This window comes from Toxotes jaculatrix, chromosome 18 (genome assembly GCF_017976425.1).
Source record: "Toxotes jaculatrix isolate fToxJac2 chromosome 18, fToxJac2.pri, whole genome shotgun sequence".
In the NCBI taxonomy this organism is placed as follows: domain Eukaryota; kingdom Metazoa; phylum Chordata; class Actinopteri; family Toxotidae; genus Toxotes; species Toxotes jaculatrix.
Genome location: NC_054411.1, coordinates 5,223,031 through 5,241,168, shown reverse-complemented (window position 1 = coordinate 5,241,168; position 18,138 = coordinate 5,223,031). Strand labels below are relative to the sequence as shown.

General features: G+C 43.5%; 1 protein-coding gene across 2 annotated transcripts in view; it reads left to right on the top strand.

Moving 5' to 3' along the window:
- si:ch211-210g13.5 (inactive phospholipase C-like protein 2) overlaps window positions 1–18,138 on the top strand; it is a 61,279-nt gene that overhangs the window by 17,884 nt on the left and 25,257 nt on the right. The gene's annotated exons all lie outside the window — the stretch shown is intronic.

Here is an 18,138-nt window from a genome sequence, read left to right as displayed (position 1 = left end):
GGCTGTAGTGTGTGCTATTGTATCATCAACCATATCTGTGGTGAAAAATTAAACCATAAAGATATGCATAAGCTTTGTCAAGCCTCAGCCTGTTATATGGGCAGAATGACTCCTACATGCTCTTTATAACAGGGAGCAGGGCATTGAATTAAAAATAGCACTGCAGTTTAAGGCACTATTGAAACTAAGAGTGTAATGTATTGTAATATATGTGATATGTTTTTAAAAGTGTGAAAATCACCTGAGAACCTGGGGTCAGCTTTAAAAGTAAACAATCACAAAACTGTGATGACAGTGGAATCATCATGTGAGCTCTGTCTTTTCCTATCAGACGTATTATGGGCTGGTTAGTCATGTAGTTACAGAATCATGGCTTTGTCTGGTGTAGGAGCATGACAGAAAGTGAAAGAGGATGTGCAGCTGGAAATTATTTTCTCTTCACTTTAAAAAGCAGAAGCTGAAAGCTGAACAATCAGCCGGAAAAAGTGGCGAGTCAGCCGTATTTGTGTGTGCCTTTTTACTCTGAGACAGAGAGAGAGAGAGGGGTGATGCCCCATAAGGTTTCCTCCGTGCATCTGGGTTTGTTCAGGAGGGATGAGGGGGACGCTGGTGGGAGAGGGGGAAACTAACACACATGTGGACCTGGGTTGAAAGGACAAACAGTGACCCAAAGGAAAGGAAGGTGAAAAATGTGCATGCTCTGGGGCTAAACAGGGACTGGTGGTGGATGTCTTTTGAACAGATGACGTGATATTGTGCAGACTTTGGTGAATATTTTTACTTTGCATGCTCGCATCATGCTGACTCAGCACTCAGAGACAGAGAGAGGGAGAGAAACAGAGACAGAGTCTGTAAGTGCACTAATGGCAGCTCCTTCCTCCCTACATCCTCACTGATGTAACATGATGTGATAGAAATGTACGTGTGCAAACTGAAATTCATCTTGACAGACTGACAGGAACATCAAGTGAGTGAGGAAATTTTTTTATTTTTTTGTTAATTTTTATTTTATTTTTTCGTAACTCTGCCTCCAAGGAGGAGGAGGAGCTCCATGCACTTTCATTATCTGCCCTTTCACACTGTCTGAATTAGCCGCTGTGCTAAAAACGCACAGGCAAACACCCACAGCTTCACCTACCTTCTCTCACACTCCCATCAACCTGTGTATTGATTCCTCTCTGCATTTTCACACTGTTTGGGCAGAGTTAAAGCAGGATGACTCATTTCGCCGTGTCCATTGTTTTCCTCACGCATCGCTGGCATACACTGAGATTGGTGTCCTTCAGACCACCTCTGCACAGCTCAGGAACTGGATGTACTAGATTCAGTGCACAGCGGTGTTCAGCTGTCTTCCTCACTATTAGTGAGCCGGGCTTCTGTCTCACCTACATCTTTTTCCTTGCTGGTGCTCATCACCCACAGAATCAAATTTACTTCCCTTACTTCAGGTGATAAATTCAATAATGCTCATACAGAGTGTGGGGCAAATATTAAATGCTGAATGTGCCAAAATGTTACTTAACAACCTAATAAAAGGTTGAAGGCTGTTAATTTGTCTTATAAATATGACATTTCAAAACTGTAAATACCGTTTATAGACTCTTGTGTTGTAAATAACAGAATGAATGATCTGTTTATGGTCTGTTATATATTGTAATGAGATTTTAACCTCAGTGAGACTTTAACCTAATTAAATAAAGGTTAAATACCAAATATACTCTAAATATACAGTGGTGACATTATTAAGCTAAAATATAAGGAGTTCACAGCAGGTTGAGGTGGTGAGTAATTCCAAGAATTATCTTTCTTGCTAACTCCAGATTTCGAGCCTGTCTTCGTCCTTTTTGTGTCAGATCGGAGTCGCTCCTTCTTCTGTTGGCCCTTGAGTCGCTGACCTTCTTTAAGTGTAAATTAACAAATGAAAGGCATCTCTGAGTTGCTAGGCAGCCAGGCCACTCTATTAACCTCTTCGTACATTTCTCTCTGCAGCCCAAATTAATGAATTACAGTAGGAATGCTGGATGAGCTCATAAACATACTTCTGTATATGCAATAGTATAGTGCTCGATTTAGTAACCTATGAATAGAGTGCTGATGTTTACATTCTGGAGCCAATTTGTTATGTAGCTAAAAGACGATATGTAGTGTACCTTCATTTATATGAATGAGGGTGGACTAAATAATAGAAACATCTCTCATTGTCATGCAATATAACTGAATTCACTATTGCTTGTAAGTGCACAGTACATAAAAGATGCTTGTCAATATTTTTCTTGCTCACAGATCTGACAAAACATGGAACAGTGTCAGTTAACGGACCTGTGTCAGTTTGAAACAGGATGTTCGTTCGACTCATCACTCCCTCGTTCACTACGCCCCATATAATAGACAATCAATGGTTTGCTCAATAGTGAGAGGTAAATTACAATTTCAGACGCTTGCTAAACATTGTCATTTCGCGTCATCACTGGCAGCTGCAGTCGCTCAACAGTCATTTTCTCATCTGTAAAATGTTTGAGTGTGTGATTGTGTGAATTAGTGAGGGAGGCAGTGAACAAGTGAACAAAGGGGCGATTTCAGATACAGCCTCAGAATTCAGACACTCAAGTTAAATGACGAACAGAAAAATCGGTGCACCATCTTAACTGAACATTAAAACACGGGTTAAATGCATGCATTTAAAGAGGTCGAGACTGAGTCCATGTATAGTGTATGTACAGGATATATGTAAAATAATAAATAAAAAACTTGTAAAGTTGTAGGCTGATGTCCTCAGTTTGTTAAAGTTTAAACCAAATATGATTAATTTCATACAAAGGATTATCAGTCTCTCAGAAAACACTGGTTTGGCTGGAAAGTGACAATAATGGGTTCCTCTCACTAACCGTGTGATATGATTATTTTTATTAGATCCGTTTTTAATTGTGTCTCGGGGAGAGGCCACTTCCCGTGTGCTCAGATTTAGTGGACAGCCTCTACAGCGCTGCTCAATCAATTTTTATTTTTCCCTCAGCACAAAAGCAATCAGTTTGGACAACAAGCGTATTTAATTAAAACCTTCGGCTCATCTGTGACAACAGTGTTTTCAGATAAGTTGCTCTTTTCATGTCTTGTTCAGATACCACCTACTGTAGCTCTGCGTTTGCCATGTGCTGCAGTTAATGTAAATGTTGTGACTGCTGCAGAAACCAATACTTTCAGGTGTTAGCACCCCCACAGTCCTCGAGTATTAATCGAATTAGCTGCTCCCACAACTTGAGATATGGCCTATGAAATTGTGCATCAGCTGTACTGTATGTAAATTGCAGGCTCTGCCGGCGTCAAAGTTCATGCCTCAACTCTTATCGCTCATCTCAATGTGCTGTGTGATTAACATTGTGGGATAGTCAAATGTAGGACTGTTAGCTTGTTATGTAGAATATAATTTATAGCAAAGTCTGTTCCCACGTAAAATTTATTTTGCCTTTCTGACTAAAACTCAGAGAACCAGTGCTGAGCCACTTTATCTTAACACTGCTTCTGTTGTTTTTTTCTGTATGGGAAAACAACTAATCCACAATGTATTACCACACAGACTGAACAGTTTCTTATTTTTGTGTAAAATAATTAAGTGTGTGCTCTTACTCTTAAACTGTGAAATGGATTTTTTTCTTTTAAAGACAAACTGATTTTAATTTGTTAACAATCCATCATTGTAGCACGTTGTGTATGTTATTAAAGGCTCTGAAAAGAAAAGCAGAATATAGGTGAAATTATTTCGGAAGAATGGACGTGGGTGTGCAGTCTTTTTAGTGTGCACAGAACATGTCAGCTCTTAAGATCTTACAATGAATAGTTGTTTGAACGTCAGTCTTCTTCTAGGAGGAAACAGCAACAGCTTTATCTGGAAAGGCTTCTCTCTTCTGGTGACAGAGGGAAGCAGATCAGGCCACGTCAGTGCTTTTTTTCACCCCTTTGTTTAATTCGTCACCTGTTTCCAAAAGGTTCATGACAAGTTAGCTTGTGTTTTTAGATTGGCCCTTGTGATGTCTGAATACAGGCTTGAATCAAGATGCAGGGATTCCCCAAATCGTGGTTCCCTGCAGTTTTGTATGACCTTGTAGTCTGTGGAGGACTGGAACAGCAGCAGCTAAAGCCAGAGAAGAAACACCCGTGTACAGCACATTCGACAAAGCTGACCCAGTTTTTCTCTTTTGCAAAATGTGCTTTAAAATGCTCTTGCCTGAAAATTTTCACTTTCATATTACACATACCTACACTATCATATGCAACAAAGCTTTTTCATTCATCACCTGATGAATTCTGCTATCTGCCGTGCCTCTTCTGAACTCCATTAGCCCAGCAAATCATGTCAGAATCTCTGTCTATGTTGTGTGACATTATCATTTAATTAATGTGTTGACAATATGCAAAAAGAGAGAGAACTCTCTGTATTAGGTGGGTCTCGTTTCCTTTTCCTGCTCATAATTCCCCTGTTATCTGTCACAGACAGGTTTTTGAATAAAATAAAATGCTGGATGCAGCTATGCCCTGCTTCCCTGAAGAAAGGTCACCGCTGATGAATTTCAATTACTCGTACACCAGGAATTTGGCAGTTGATCGTAATCTGAGTTCAAACGTAGTCAACTGCATTTTGATTGACAACATTGCACACTCATAACTCATGAGAGAGAAAAAAAATGTGGGTGAAGGACAGGATGCAGATGGAGCTGGTTAGGGTGTGGGCACTGCTCAGGAGGCGTTTCTGAAATCAATAGTGCACAAATCTATAACGAAAAGTGTTTTGTGAGTAGATACCCTCTGCTTCTCTGTGGTGTGAAGATCTGTATAGAATTAATGTATATGTATGCGGTTTTTTGCTTCCTGTTTTTCTTGAAAGTGAGAAATCCCTTGTCTCATGTTCCCATACCTCTGCTTTAACCTAATGTTTGCTCACAGATGACAATCTTATAGGATTATGTAGACGTTTCTTTTCTATTTTCCTTATGTTTGATCAGATAAACTGCTGAGCATTTGCATTATGTTGCGTGTGCATGTGTGTAAAAGTGTGTGTGAAGGTGTGAGACACTTCTTGTCCTTCAGGTGCCCTCGCAACGCAAACAGAAACCTTGAGGGATGAGGAGAATACAGAGACAGAAGCAATGGAAGAAGGCCTTACATACCTCTTCCTAACATTCACTGCAGCCGTGTTGTAAAACTTCAGTGATGTTATTATCACCTTGCTGCAGTGTTACAATACTGTTAAATCCTTCCTGCACTCAAAGCCTGTACAGTGGAGCAGTGCAGAGCTGGCGTTGCTGTAGTCCTTAATGAGAGTAGTAAATCAGCCAGGATGCTCACAGATGCAGTATGTTAAATCACAATAATACCTTTGTACAGGAAGTGACAAAGGAGCTTCCACTTGCACAGCCCGGTAATTGAACAACTTCTAGTAAACAGCTCGGGCGGAGAGAAATAGCAAAAACACAAGACAGATGATGGTCATATTCAGCTCTGGTGAGGATGAACGCCCTTCAGATGAGTCCATTTGCCAATTGGAAGGAAGGAAGGGATCGAGGGAGGGGTCGTGGGTGAGTAGCAGATGGATGAAGAGAGGAGTTCTCTGTAGGATCCCTACTGCATGTGACTGTCCAGTGGACTGGCCTCAAAGGCTGCTGGGTTCAGTGAGAATTTTTTTATTTACGCAAGCAACCGTCAACCCCAAGAACCCTCCGCACTGTAAGAGTATTGATTTTTCAAGCTCACATAGGAGTTTTGCTCACTGCTTGTGTAAGCATACAGCACACCGATCTTTTTTTTTTTTTAAGGGCAGAATAATTATCAGGTCTTCCGCTGTTAAATATAAGAATGTTATTCTAAGCCATAGTTGAGCAGGATTTGTCACTACAGGGGGAAATTGTTTATTTAAATTAATGGAGCTTTGTGATGTGTTTCCCTGTACTGCTGCTGAACCCCCCCCCCCCCCCCCCCCCCAAGCCCTCAACAGCTGTTCTGACCCTGGTTCTCCCCTCTATGCCCTTGTAACACCCACACACTCCAGCCTGGTATGTGAAAGCAGCCGTTCCGCAGTGGGATTTTTATATTTTCTTTTTGAAGGGCATCGAGTACCATTTTCTGCACTTTTTTTTTCTCTCTCTCCATAATTAAGCAAATGCCCAACAAAAGCCTTTGTTGTCCTTGGAGAGATGCGAGTAATGTTGCGATGCCTTTGGGCATAGTTTCTACCTTTGAAATAAGGCCTTCCATCTACGTTTATGTGCTGCTCTGGATTTCACATTCCATCTCTGAAGAGACACAGCACAAATGTGTGTTGTTTGAGAATGGGAGAAGGGAGCAGGGACGCTGGGAAGCGTTCACTGCAGTGATGCTGGTTGGGGAAAAAGTTGTCCTCCAGGCAGTCTTCAGGATACAGGTCTTATACTGTAGCTTCCCTCAGAGAATGGTAATGATGGGGGTTCAAGGCCCAGCCCTGCCAGGTCCTCCCCTAAACACTGATGTGGTTCTGCCGCCGGAACTACTGCTTCTGTAGCTGCTGCCAGAAGGCTTGCAAGGTTTTTTGTGCTCCACAGGGAGCAGTAAAGCCAACCACATGAAGAGATAACACAACACAGGACCAAAATAGCCCAACGGTGCTTCACTCACTTATCAAACTCATTATAGATGCTTCCTCCCTTTGACAGAGAATTCAGTTTCTCACTGAAGCTCTGTGGAGTTGGATCTAGATCTACATAGGGTAGTGCAGTCGTGTTGAGATGATCGCTTTTAAGACTGTTTTACAACCCAGTGTGAAGTTGACTCTATTTGAGCCAGCTAAAAAAAAACTTTTCTGACTCTTTGAAAAACACATTAAGATGGTGGTCCCGATGGAGCCCAGTCCAGAGAGGATTGAGGCTGAGACACTCAGCAGATTGAATTCCACATCCCCCTTAAACAGCAGTTTTTCTACCAAAAAAAAAAAAACTCCAGAGGATTACGGTGCATAAGATTATATATAATGTGTTGATTGTTTTGTGCCTGCTGCTTCCCCACTGTGCTGAGAATAACAATCTGGCCCGAGGAAGAGGGAAAGCATGAGTAATGATGCTGGTCACAGGTGACGCTGTACAGAACTTTCTTTGGATTAAGAAAGGAGAACAGTTAACTTTGTGAAGAAAACCATAGGAGATTTAGGACTTGATCCTTCCACTGGTCCTTGATCTCCTTCTCTTTGTCACCTTCACATGATCTTTAGCAACAGGAACACATCCTTGCTGGGGGAGATGAATTCATGTTGAAGATGGTGCCCATGGCTTTTCGGTGAAACTGGGTCAGCTTGTATCAAACTTTCTTATGCATCCTCATCAGATTCACCTCCCCTCCTGCTGTTCAGTTCTCTCTCAGGGAATCCTGACTCTCCCTCTTCTCAGTAAAGGAGTGAGGCCAGACCTAAAAATAGGAACCGTTGTTCTCCCTGTTCTTCCCCTGCATGCCAACTGCCTCCTTTCTTCCTGATGCAGGAGACCCCTGGTTTCTCACCCATTTTATTCCTCTGCCAATCCATCATTAGTATCAGTCCACCACGCCAGTGCAGGATGGACCCGATTATCCTCACTGCAGTCCTGCCAGTCAGGCTTTCCGGGCAAACACAAAGGTCACCTTCACCCAGAGCTCTTCTGCTAAGTGGGCACATTGAACCACTCTGCTCCTGTGTCCTCCACCCTCCCTTCACTGTGCATTTACACAAACACACCCACTTCCTCCCATGTCCTACATTTGTCTCCACCACTGGGAGAAAAAAAAAAAAAACTAATGAAACTGTTATTCATCTCAGCAGCAGTTCACCCAAACTCTGCTCTCAGCTCCTACTAGTTATCGCTAGTCAGCCTTAACCAGTGCTGGAAGAAGTATTCAAATCCTCCGGTGTAGCAATTACACATCACAAAATACATGATCAAAATCCTGCATTCAAAGTACTCATTGTGCAAAATGGCCCTTGTCAGTGTTAACTGTGTTAATATATATTACGTAATTGGATTACTGTTACTGATGCATAAATGAGTAAGCAGCATTTCAGTTTTTTGTAGCCAGTGGAGTTGGAGCTAATTTTTATTACTTGATATAGTGTTGGGGACTTTACAGGCTCATTATTTTTTTTATATTAATTTGTATCGTATCATTATTATGCAATAGAAAATTATTATGCAATAAAAAATATATTTTCCTCTGAAATTCAGTTGGGTAGCATACACCTCAGAGCTGAACTTGAGTGCAGAACCAGAGTAAATCTACTCGGTTACTCTCCACTAGCTGGCAATTTAATGAAATTTTAGAGGTAATGGAAAACATTCAAGGCCTGATCTAGATATATGTAATCAATTAAGTAAAATGGTGAATGGTTATGTAATAGAAAAGGAGAAGGAAGGAGCTGTATAAGAAAGCTCATCATCCTGCAGATCAAAGATAAGCGGGTGCAGATACCACGCCAGAGTTTTGTTTTCTTTTTTTCCACTGGCACTGGAACAGTCCGTTGAGTCGGTCTGCCAGCCGCTTGACGAGACAGAAGGAGCCCAGCCAAGGATCATGCTCACGGGGATTATTTATAGAGTTGAGTGGGCTTCACGGACACAGGCGTGGAATGTGTCAGGGAGAAAATGCATCATTGATCAAAGCCTGCTCAGAGACGTAGTCTTATTTTTGCCAAACGCTGAGCAGAGACGGGGGTTTGGAAGAAAACAATAGCCTTTACCAAAGGCTCCATGTGTGCTGTGCTATAGTAAGCTTGCCTGCTCTCCTACCCACACACAGTCCTCTGCACCTACACAGGTGACTGGACTGCACTGAACACTTGCCAATTTTAGCCTCCTTCTCCTCTTTCTCTACTCCAGCATCTAAATAGCTTCACAGTTCTGGACGTTTAAAATACATACATGGTGGGTGTTTGAACAGTGAGTATGCCGCACACGGAGGCAGGTGTGTACCTCCACAAAAATGTGTGGGTTTTACAGGGAAGCAGTGTGCGTGTGTGTAGGTGTGCATGAGGAGGCATAGAAGGGAAAACAGAACCTCTATGGAATTGTGACACAAGAATTGCAGGCATCCATTATAGACCTCACGGTTTGGCCCCTTGTGAGTTTCTCCCCAATGTGCATCTGTGAAGAGAGTGAAAAACACAGAATCACTATCAAGGACAGGCTGTGGTTGCGTGTGTGTTTTTGTGTTTGTGTGGGGGTCTGGAAGGCACATCTGTCAGAGGACAGTGCAGGATGCTGCTCCCCCTTTATCTCCCCCTCTCCCTGGTCCATTTTGGGAGTAGAGAAAAGGCAAAAAAAAAAAAAAAGCGAGGCGAGGTGGCAGGGTGGAGGAGGGGAGAGGAGTGTAGCAGAGGTGTCCTGTACTGCAGCAGCAGCAGCAGCAGCAGCAGCACAGCTCTCTGGTGGCAGGCGGGGGCACTTCTCTCTCCCCGCCATTCGCTGCATTGCAGACGGCAGTCAAGGTTATGCCTGTGTGGCCACATTGACAGGCTGGAGTACTGAGGATGCCTGTGCTGGCAGTCCCAGAGACAGTGATTAAGCTTAGGGAAACTCATGGCCTCTTTGTCCTGTAATGATGTTATTTATAGCCAAAGAACCTTCATGCTCAGACTTGCAAATCCCATACCAAGTCCTTTAATAGTACCTCATGTCTCTGGGGCTTAAAAGACTGCATTGTGAGTCTCCTACACTGCACAGATAACATCTGTCTTATTTTCCTCTTTGTTACTGAGTTACCTGTAATCTTTTGGCAGGCCTTCATTTCATACAAGCATTGTGTCTGAGGTGAAGGCTAAATGCCGTGGAGATGTGTGACACAGGACTAGCACGGTGACATTTGTTGTTAATCAGCCTCCCGCTCATCCTCGGATTCCTCTGTCTGGCTGCGATAAACATGTCAGTCTGAGCTGCACTGCTACACTGATGGTCGCAGGCTGTATGTGGTCAGTGCCTCAGAGAGGTCCTGTGCAAAGTTTCATTGGAAGTGGATCAGAGAGAGGCCACATCTGGTAGCGTCGCGCACAAGAGCCACTGCAACATTCTCACTTCCTGTTAAAAGTGAGCTGTTGTCTCACAGAGACACACTGAGAAGAAACAGAAGATCCTGTATCCTGTGTATGACTCTTCGTGTGTGTGTGTGTGTGTGTGTGAGAGAGAGAGAGAATCCAAGAGAATTCCTCTGGCTTCCCCTTTTGTTGTGCCTGAGGCTCGGGCAGACGATTCATTGTGACCAGGTTCAAAACAGCTGCCTCTGTCAGATGTTATTGAGGAAGTGATAGATCATTTCCCACAGGGTGGAAACGTTCAGCACGCCGCTAGCCTGGCCTTAATTGTTTCCCAGTATCAATCTCATCTCTTTATTAGTGTTGTATGAAGGTATATGTCGAGGGAAAGAGACAGAGAGAGTAAGACAGGAAAAAAAAAAGAAAGAAAGAAATGATTTCACGAACGGAGAGATGCAAAGCTTGAGTGACAGCGAGAAAGACAAAGTGGGAGAACAAACAACAGTGAGAGAATGAAAGGACAAACAATAGACAAAGAGGAGGGGACTGATGACAAGACCCAGGTGTCAATGCACCACTGTCAACTATTGTCCTTGCAGTGGTCATCACTGGGAGCTGTGCAAACACGCTTTCATGTCACAGCCACACACACACACACATCCTCAACAGCTTTTGCAAACACAGTCAAGATCCGGTGCCTGTGGCTGAAAACCATTTGGGGAAATGAGAAAACACTGTGGTAATGAATGTAATGAGAGGAATGCTTTGAAATGAGACAACACTGTTTAATTAAAGCAATGCAGACCATGGGGGAGTATTAAACATAGTTATATCTGATAGGACTCAACGAGTGCCGCCAGCAGTGATAGCTGTGAGGGGTTTGGTGCACAGCTATCAGTTTCTTATCACAAGCCTGTTGTCAGATTAAAAAAGAAAAAAAAAACAAACCTGCAACTCAAATTTCACTGACTTCTGTGATTTTATTTTAAGCTGCCCATGTGCCGTGAAATCCAATCAGTCTTTGGCTCTGGGAAAAACATGACCAAAGCCTCATGTATGATGTTCAAAATGCAGGGTGCTCAAGATAACATAACACTGGTCCCACTTATCCAAAGAAGTCCTGCAAGAGTTAAGAGCATCCTACTCCATGGATACTCCAACACTGACTGAAGTCTCAGCTTGTTTGCCCTGACAAAATTAAGTTGTTCTCATAGTTTTTCCATGCACAGGAAGTAACTAATCCAGGCCTGAAAACCCAAAAAATAAACTATTTCCTACACAGAAGCTAAGCAAATAATCACCTGACCTCTCTTGTCCTTTTGGTGCCTTCAGCATAAAGTGATCAAGGAACTGCTAATCTGTTAAATATGGGGTTTTCGGGGAGTTCATGTTCTTTCAAAAGTTCTTTTAAGTGCGGCTTTAAGTTGTAAAAACCTTGGAATGATTTAGGATATAAAGACTTTTATTCAACGGCAGTAGCCCATATGATGTTTTATGAACGGTCTTATCCAACGTGCCCGACAGTGCCGTGGGTTCATGCTGTTTTAGGTGTATGGGTGGCCCCGGTGAGAAATGAACCCTGCCATCTCTGCATACTGTGCTCTGGGATGCTCAGACACATTAGCTGAATGGGGGCACGGAGCCTGTACAGAGTTGGAATAGTCAATGGAGGAGGCGTGAGATAGAAATCCTGAATATGAGCTGATAAAAACAACCTTCAAACGTCCTCCGTCAAACCAGGGGAAACAGAGGAGAGCACCATCAAAGTGAGATTTTAAGGGAATTCAGGGACAGACAATCCTTTCCTACCACCACCACCACCACCATATACAAGGATTATTTTGTTATTATTTAACGCAGCTTCTACAGAATTACCAACATGACCTGACAGCCACACAATCACTCAGAGTGAGTGGGTGCTGAGATTGACAGCAGACACTTTGTCTACGGAAGAGAACGACCACAGACTGACAAGACAGGAAGCTGACCGTGAGGAAATCTGGATGGAAAAGAGACTCCCTCTGACTCTCTCTCTCTCTCTCTCTCTCTCTCTCTCTCTCTCTCTCTCTCTCTGTCTGTCTCTGTCTCTCATGCTTAGCAACAAGCACGCACGCATGAACATATGAACACACACAAACTCACCTGTACAGAGTTTATGAAATAGGTTTCTGCAAGAAATAATTGGCCCCATTGGTGACTCGGGGAGATGGAAAGCATGAGGAAAGCAGCTGGGGAGAATGAGGCTGGTGTGATAGAGAAGCCACAGGAGAGCCTGACATTGGTGTGCATGTGTGCATTCAAATGTGCGGTGAACTCAGGTGGGTGTGATATGTAGACATGCCATACTGAATGTGTTGATTGGTGTCATGACTGTTGTTGAAAATAAATGGACTCTTAAGCATAAATACTTTGTGACTAAAGTATCTAAGCCGGACGGCAGCACTTGGTGCTTTTTCCTGCGGTTCCACAGCTCGATAGCATTGACCTCCCCTCTCTCTGTGGGCCAGTAATTAGTGAGACCGTTTGGTGTTCTTTGGCTTGTTCGGAGTTCTCTGAGGGATTTCCACTTATTATCTGAGCACGGAAAAGAGCATTAACAGCAGAGCTGGGGCTTTACATTCGAGGCACAGCGAGCGTCGTGCACAGTGTACCACCTGGATGAAAATGTAAATCCGTTTGCGCGCTGGGACAAACACGAGCGTGTCTGCACACACGCAGTTCACGCATCTCACATTCCTTCTCAGACCTTCGATTTTCTCGCCTGTTCACACATTATGTTCGTGTTCTGCAAAACTCGCACCAAGATGGTGCGATGGGTTGCATGATATTCGGCTGAGACTACTGCTGTGAGAATTTAAGCAGTCGCCCACATTAGAGATTACTGTGACAAACGATGACAGGCCCGACTTCTCTCTCCCTCTGACTCTCTTTCCCTTGTCTGTCTCTCTTTATTCTCTCCATCCCTCCCTCGCTCCTATTTCCAAAATCTGTATTCACTTCGAAGATGTTTTGCTGGCATGACAGATAGCAATGCCATGTTGCCAAGGTGAAATGTTACTGACATTGTATTTATCTCTCCATCGTGCTCTCTTTCCCATAAGAGAATTTCGTTTTTCAGTTTGATTTGATTTGCTTTATTGGCATTGAGGTTGCACAGCGTTGCCAAAACATCTAAATAAATTAGGTTAACATTAAGCTCATTAAACTTGCCCTTTCTGTCAGTCGCTCCGTCTATCTTTCTGTCTAGCATGTGCACAGTCTTAACATAGATCCACTTTTCCTCTCTTGCTTTCTCTCTCCCTTTCTCTCTTTCTCTACAGACACCTATTGCCATGCAGTTTTTCAGAGTGGAGTCTGTTAGAGACTGAATGATGTGTGCCTTAAGCTGTGTGTGGCAGGATTCGGATGTCAGTTTGTGTAACCATCCTGGATGTGGGAAGGATGAGGCACTGTAGTGCCTTGGGGTGGTGGTGGGCAGCCTAGACTTGAGGAGGAGGAAGGGAGGGGGGGGGGGGGTTCTGATGATGACCTCCCACCTACCTCAGACTGGGGCTCACTGAGCTCTGAGGTGCTTCAAGGCAAAAGCCAGATTTCTTCATGTCTAGTGCTTCTGCCGGGAACAGTGTTTGGGCTTCCTCCCAAAAATAGATAAAATAAAATTTTCATATCATCTCCACAATTTATTTTTGCATTCACTGATTCCACTACTTGCATATTATTATTATTTTTGATTCTTTTGTTTCATGCAAAATTGGAGAAAATCTTGCTCATCTTCCTTTGTGAAGATTCAAGTAAAACAAATCACACTGATGTATATTAATAATATAATAAATTAAAATAATAAATTAAAATAGTGGCTATAATTCATCTGGCCACAGATAATTCTTGCGCCATTTTTCATCCAGGCAGCGTTTTTAATACAAGGATGCCAGCTACTATGTTAAAAATCATTAATCTGATTATTGGAGGGGAAGATATTGTTGTATTAACTGTAATGTTATCACTGAGATAGAAAAAGTAATTAGGCACTGGGCACTCTGATGATAGCGCTTTACAGTCAAAACACAGTAGGGATGTGTGTTTGTAGCATCTCTGTGTGTTTGATTTCTCCGTATTTGAACTGTCTATATGTGCATTTGATGTGTAATGTGGCTTAGCTGTGACTAGCTTTCTGTCAGGATGTTCTGCATGTGTGTAGACATTGATCCTATGATGCTCCAGCACACACGCAAAACACAACACAACACACACACTATGACTCACATTTTGGAGTGCACGTCATCAAGAGGGCTCTGCTCTGCTCTGTTCTGTCTTCGCTCCCCATTACCCACGCTCCCCTGTTGCCTTATTCACCGATTGCACACACACAAATGGCACAGTAGCTCTGTGGGCGAGAGCAACTGAGCCGTGCCTGACTACTTTCTGCAGACCCGTTTTAGAGTTGAGATATGATGGGAGCACAGAGTAGCGAGTGGCAGGCGGCCAACACAGCCGTGATGAGGAGGTGGTTGGAGGTTTGGTGGGATGGGGAGGAAGTGGGCCATGGTAGTGAAAGAGGCAGTGTGTCCAGGGTCCCACAGGAAGACCTTCAGGGGAGAGATTCATCCTCCATGTGTTCAAAATCAGCTTGAGGGGCTCGGCACTCGGCCCTCAAATGCTGAGCTACGCCATGATGTTGTATTTGTCCGGGTGCGTTGAAACAGTCAAGTCAACAGTGAGTGGGAGACGGAGGACTTGTTTTGTTTGTGCTTCATGACATAAGATATCTGGCTGCTGAGGAAGCTCTTGGGGGGGGGGGGGGGGGGGGGGGGGGGGGTCGGGGGGCTTGGGTTGCACCCCACACACACAAACACTCTACAGAGATGAAGCAAGCATTAGTCTTTCTGAAAGTGATGTATTCTAGGACACACAACAGACCTGGGAAGCAGAGGAAAACAAAGCAGGTGTATGTGTATATCTTTTAGATCTGATAAAACCATATAATAGGAAATATAGTGACTACAGATATATACAAAGATAGGAAGTCCATAAAAGTAGCTTGTCCTCTGTGACCTACCATTTTTGAAGCGTTATTGTTTTGGTTTATTCCACGCAGTGGGGCACTGTAGTGAAACAGGCAACCTGAGAGCTGCATGTCGCATTAATTGCCTCCCTCGAGTTAAGTTCTCCACCTCTCATGGTGCCCAGCATCGGGGTGTGACAACAGTGACGAGAGAGAGAGAGAGAGAGAGAGGGTGTGCGACATTGCGCTGCTCTTCAGAGGATGTTGGGGGACTTGTGGTGCAGCCTGCCCCGTCCCCCAGCAGCTTCACCCTTCCATCAGGGAGTGTTTGACCCAGCCCGGAGCGACCAGCATCACCACACGAGAGAAGGGATGGGGGAGGTGTGGAGGATTACCAAAATACCCTCACGTCACCGCGGCAACAGCAGCAACAGGCAGTCAAGCCAGAGGCACTCAAGCACAAACATGCACACACACACACATACACACACAAACAGAAATACTGACATCTCTACCAAGAAAACCTCAGGGGCTGTGAAAAGATGGTAAGAGAGTGTGTTCGATCAGGGGAAAAATGACTGAAAATACAGAGGCAATTTTTTGAAAAAAAGGAAATGGACATTTTCATGAAATTATGATTGATACTGGGTTTTTTTGTTGTTGTTGTTATTTATCCATAAAGCTGCAGGAGAGATATCCCTGACCAGCCGGGTAATTAATCCTTTACCTCTAGGTGACCAGCCTTATGGTTTTGCATTTAAATTACAACAGTGTGTGAAATGAGCCCGAGCAAACCCCCAGTTTGCCTCCTTGGTTTTGATTGAGAGGCTGAGGGTAGCAGCATGTTGTCCTGCCTGGCTGTCCAACTAATTGTAACAGCATGTTAATGAGACACAAGATTACCCTCACACCCTTTGACCCTCTGTTGCTTCTACTTCCCTAAAGGAGGCCTGAAAACAATCAGACCTGAACAGATTCCCCCGCTCTTTCCCCTTGCTTGAAAAAGTCTACTTTTTCATCTCACTGAGCTTTCTTCACATGTCCCCAATACCCGAATCAAAGTAAATGTCCATCTGGATGATTTTGCAAACAGCTTTAGAGGAGTAAATCAGAGGAGAGACCAACTGTCTTTTCGGCCTGTTATTAAAAAATAGGCTAGAGCTGTTAGCTGTAGATTTCTGTTACATGACGCTAGTGACATTAAAGGGCACGACATTTGGGTTGAAATGCAATCTCTCGCTTATGGCCTCCAGATTTATCCTCCACTGCAAGCACTGTGATGTGTGGAAGGCAGATGATCTGTTGGAGTAAATGAGAGACAAGGACAAAGAGAGATGAAGATATCAGCGCTGTGGTCCGTCCACATCTTAGGTGCAGTGCTTGGCAAGTTCTTTTCACTCTTAGATTACCTCTGCAAACGACTCGGACTTGTATAACCCCCCAGCTGAACCAACAGCACTCTCCTTTCCCTCACAGTCTTGGCAAGGCTACATGCATCACCATGTGCCTGTGGCTCTTGGCACTAGCTCTCACAACAATTGCATGCAAGTATTTCTCAAGGGGGAGAGAAATAAATGCTTGAATAATGCTAATAGAGAGCAACCCTTTTGACCTAGGTGGTCCCAGCGTCATTGGGCCTTAGTACACCATCTGGTGTAAGATCAGTGAGGGCACTGTCTAAAATTTCCAGAAGGTATTTTCATCCACACTAAGGGATGATCTGTATCTCTATTTAAAGTTTTTTTTTCCCATCTGTGAAGAATTGCAGATGTGGAAATTATGATACTGAGTACTTGCGTGTAGGGAAAAGAGATAGAGGTCGTAAAACAAGGGCAAAACCAGAGAGCGATGATCATGTCATTTCTTCAGCTTTGTGTCAAGTGGTGCTCATTAATCGTGATGAGGTGCCAGGCATCATCTGCCTCTGACGTCAGGTGGAAGATGGATGGCCCTGAGGTGTTTCACTGTGGCTAGTGTTGAACCATGCTCTGGGGAGATCCATCAGACCTGTATAGGCAGTCACTGTCTTGGGGGGGATGACAAACTCGCTCCTCCCTGAGGCCCTCTGCGCTTTCTAGCTTTCTTTCTTCAAACTAAAAAAAAAAAATCAAGAGACCTGCAACAAAAAAGAAAACAGATTAGGCAGCATGGACTACATTTATTTCATATTAAAGATGTCGCATGTAATCAAGCATTGCTACTGACATGTCAGTGCGGTAATACATGGTTTCACAAAATTCTTTTGAAAAAGAATTTGTCTTCTGTCCGAGTTTCACCGCTGGAAGTCTCAAAGGCTTTGTGTCTACAATCTTTTATGTGTAACAATAATTTGTGGATTGGTTTAGGTTTGATTTTAATGTACTGCACTCTGTGGTATGCATTATTCAACAAGCCCATTTTCCAAGCCCTAAACCAGGCCATCTGCATTCATGCTATCTAGCTAACCACAGTCCTGTGTGGAAATAGGGCAGCACTGTCTGCTTTCTGCCAGCTAGGCTCGCAGACCTAAAAGCAGCAAAAGTTCAGCCATGTCATGGCAGGTGGCGTTTGGAGCATCTGTTTTACTGCTTTCACAAGTTTGGCTTTTGCCTGGGTTGTTGTAGAAAGACAGTCTTCTCAGAGCTTCAGCAAACATTGCAATGACTTTGTAATTGGCTGGCAAAAAAATGTTTCCCTTGTGAGGTTGCCCACAGGATGAATATTTAACCAGCAAATCTCATTTGCAGTTACAAGGTAACATGAAACCGATTTTAAAGTTCTCAACTTTGTTTGAGAGATGAAACCATTGTGACTTCAGCCAAGCCGAGACTGTATCTCCAGTTTTGTACCCTATCATTACAGCAAGCAGTCGTGTTTTAAAAAGAAACAGACCTCATACAGTCTACTCTGATTTGTCCCAAGAGAAAACCCCAGAGGTTATTCTGCCTTCACATGAAGTTATGTAATTGAAAATATGAGCAGAATAATTAGAAAAGGAGATGTGCATTTTAAATAAGCATGCAATTATCTCTAAGGCTATTGGCTTGTCATAAATATATATATATATAGAAGATTTTTGCCATTTTAATAGTCAAGTGTTAAAGAAGTCTCCACATAGTGCCCGTCCACCGCCGTGTCTTATCTG